Consider the following 3,922-nt stretch of genomic DNA (forward strand, 5'->3'; position numbering starts at 1 on the left):
CCTATCTCTTTATAGTAGCTTCCCATGCTCTTGCCACACCAGTTTTATTTCAGTACCTTGAGTATGTTAAATGAGTTTTCCCCTTAAGGCCTTTATATCCCCTCTGGTTGTAAGGATTTGTGGTGCCAACTTCGTGACATTCAATTCTCAGCTTAAAAGTCACCATCTCAGAGGAGCTTTCCTTTCTCTTAGTTTTAAAGTTGTCCAAAAATCACTGTCTATTATATCTCCTTATATAATTCCTCTGCATAGACATATTCACCCATCTTTACTTTTTTAGAGTTTGCTTATTTAATTTTCCATGATCCTGATGGAATTTACACTGAAAGAGTAAGCATTTTATATGTCATTTTTTCCACTGTATCCTAGTGACCAAAATACCGCCTGATCCATAATAGGTGCACAATAAACACTGTGTAAATTGATAAACTTTCAAAGAAAATTGAAATATTTTTATTATGTAAGTGAACTAAACTCTTCTTACCCTAGTTGTAAAAGGCAAGTCTGGGAGCCTAAGTCTTTGCTAGCATTGAAACATTGTGGATACAATGTCAGACCAAAATGGTGAGTGGTTCTCTAGCTCATTGGCTCCAGATGACTGCAATGTGGATGATTCTCAATCTTTCCACCAACTAAAACTCAACAATGAAAACTTCAGGAAGCTTTTCATGACCCACCTCTGCACCGCCCTTGAAGTCACATTACCCTGAGATGCCTCGGGAGTACATTGAGGGTGAAGATCCAGCTGCATGAAGGAGGAAAGGGAGAGTTACTACACCTAGCTAGGAAAATGAAAAAAGAGAGAGCAGGAGCTAGCACAGAAGTACTAGGACCATGTCAAGGAATGGAGAGATGATGGGAACACAGATTACAAGGTAATTGAGTTGATCAGCACCACGGCTAACTACAGGGCTGCGGGCCCCACTGCTGAGGCAGACAAATCCTCATTCAGAGAACAGAGGATAGTTGATACGGGAGTCCAAATTCTTAGGTGGTGACATGGAACATACCCATTTGGTGAAAGGTTTACATTTTGCTCTACTTCAGAAGATTAGAGCTGATATTGTGGGCAAAGAGAAGGAGGAGGAGGAATTGATGGAAAAGTTTCAGAAAGAAACCAAGAAAGATGAGGATCCCGAGAATAAGGTTGAATTTAAAAAATGTCTGGGCTGCAATGTTTGTCCCATACTCCTCAAAGGCAAAGCATACAAGAGTAGCAATGAGCTGTTCCTGCCTGGCCGCATGGCCTATGTGATGGAGCTGGATGACAAGTATGCTGACATGGACATGTCCATCACTCTAATATGCAGCAAGGCTGATTGTCCAAACATAGAAGTCCAGACCACATTGACCACAAATGACATTGTCATCAGCAAGCTCACCCAGATCCTTTGCTACCTTAGTAAAGGGATTTGCAACAAGAAGCTCAAGAAGAAGGACCAAGGAAAGCTGGAAGAGAAGAAACCTCCTGTGGCTAATATGAAATTTTTTAAAGACTTTGGAGATTATACACCCTCTATAACCAAGATGGAGCCCTGGTGGCACAGTGGCTAAGAGCTCAGCTACTTACCAAAAGAGTCAGCAGTTTGAATACACCAGCCTCTTCTTGGAAACCCTATGGGGCAGTTCTATTTTGTCCTACAGGGTCACTATGAATTGGAATCAACTGGATGGCATGGGTTTGTTTTTTGTTTTGTTTTTATACAAAGACACCTTCACCTCGGTACAAGGAATAGGACAGATATCTTAAATGTGATCCGGAGCAAGATGGAGACCATCACTAAGAGCAAGATCTAGAGTGGAAAGGGGAGCTGGAGGGAGAGAGAAAGGAAGAGAAGAAGCACCGCTACTTTGAAGAGCCAAAAGTGGATAAAAAGCCCATTGATGTCAACAAAGGACCTGAGTCTGCCAAAGAGTTGATTAAGTATATCAATGAAAAGTTTACTGGGATTACTAGCTGTGAAGGCACCAGATCACTGAGAAAGCAAGGGGACAAAAAACAGCTGATAGATTTCTTTGGCATATCCAACAGTTAAGCAGAGTGCTACCCAGCCACAATGGATGGTGTGGCTATTGACAGCGATGAGGAGGTAGAATATAGCAAAATGGATGAGGACCACAAGAAGGGTCCTTTAGGTCGCGGGGACTTTGATACACAGCAAGAACACAGCCAGTATATGAACAATAAAGAGGCTTTGCCCAAAGCTGCATTCCAGTATGGCATCAAGATATCTAAAGGGTGGAAAATCAGAAGCTTCAAAGAAGCCAATAATAAAGCAGAGCTTGATCGCCAGTGGAAGATTAGTGCAATCATCAAGCAGAAGAAGAAGTAGATGGAAACTCATGAGGTGGAAGTCAAAAAATCAACATACTGATCTCCAGTTCCAGCTCCAGGAAGAATCTCCACAAAGCTGTGTTCCTCACTGCTTTTTCTCTCTACAATTCCCAGAATGACTGCAAAGTGTTCTTGTTGTTTTATGAATGAATATATACAGTAGAATATGTATTACCCTATAATTGATTAACCTGCAAAAAAAGTGCAACAGTATGCATATTTGCACTTTTTTTCTGAAATCAGTCAATGTTATTTGTTATACTGCTTTTTGTTCTATACCCTTAAATTTTTCACACTACATTTTTTACCGTATTTATACATAAATAAAGCGTGCTTTCTACATTTGTTTGCCAACAGCACCCTCCCCCGCTGCGAGATATTTTCATAAGCACCACTATGCCAGTTGTTTTTTGCATGTTGCTGTAAAAAAGTTAGCATAGCATGCTTACAAAAATACCTCACAGAGGGAGGGTATGATTGGCAAACAAATGTAGAAGGCACACGTTATTTGTATAAAAATACGTTATGCATGGTCCCAAAGAAGTACTCAAAGAAATATTACTATAAAGTTTTTAAAAGAAATTCATTAATATTACTTTGTGAATATTATGTATACTACTCAAAAAGTGACTTCAAATTTATTGGACCATAACCTACTTTAGAGAGCGTTGACAAAGAAATTGATTAGGTTGATGCTACTATAGTTTTAAATAAATATTTCTGTTTGTTATTTGATTGCAATTCATAGAGTGTTTTCATTTATTTCATTCATTTCTAACATCATGTAAGCTCTAGTACTGAATTAATTATTTGTTCTTTTTATTTATCCCAGTGAAGTTCTTGTGATTATAAAAGATTCATTTGATCTTGTTCAAGTAAATTATGATTTTCCACAGGGTAGTCTTTTAAATTATGTCCTCTGTTTTATTTGCATATTTGTATTAGAATTATTTTTAGGACATGAGCTGCAAATTATTGCTGTTTTATGCATCAATCTTATCTGTGTCACACTGAAGATGTAAATATAAATTCCTATCACTGAATTTATTCAAAAGTGATTCTTATAAACACCTAAAGATTGAAATTGTATTTGAATTAATAAAAGTTCTCTCCTAGCATCAAAGAACATGTGCAATCTTATTTGACTTAGATTTGTGACCACAAAAAGAAAGCCATAATAATTGATAGGACTTATCTTTCTAACTGTCAATTTTGACATACTTGTATTAATAGACTAATAATGTTTGACATAGCCCAATGATAATGCATGCATTTACGTCACTGAAATAATAGAGCAATAATTTATTAGATTCTGAAGTTTGAAAGAATTTAAGTTGCTATGTTAGTCTACAGTACATCATAGGGCCCATGAGTGCTACATTTCTAAGACAGTTTTGCTAAAACTTCAGAGAAAGAGTAGTTTTTATCTCTATTCCCAAGACATAAATCCTGACTGGATCATGCCCTTATACCCAGTGTGCAGGAAGAAGTTAAAGCACCTGGACTGTGATGCATTTCTTTCTCAATACTGGACAGTAGGGTGGGGGATGATCTAATATAGCTAATGATATATACTAGAAAGAATCC

General features: G+C 37.7%; 1 pseudogene; it reads left to right on the forward strand.

Moving 5' to 3' along the window:
• Nucleotides 1–241: 241 nt before the first annotated feature.
• LOC101342390 (protein Red-like) lies at nt 242–2,375 on the forward strand (annotated as a pseudogene).
• The last annotated feature ends 1,547 nt before the right edge of the window (nt 2,376–3,922 follow it).

Source organism: Trichechus manatus, unplaced genomic scaffold (genome assembly GCF_000243295.1).
Source record: "Trichechus manatus latirostris isolate Lorelei unplaced genomic scaffold, TriManLat1.0 scaffold00012, whole genome shotgun sequence".
Taxonomy (NCBI): Eukaryota; Metazoa; Chordata; class Mammalia; order Sirenia; family Trichechidae; genus Trichechus; species Trichechus manatus.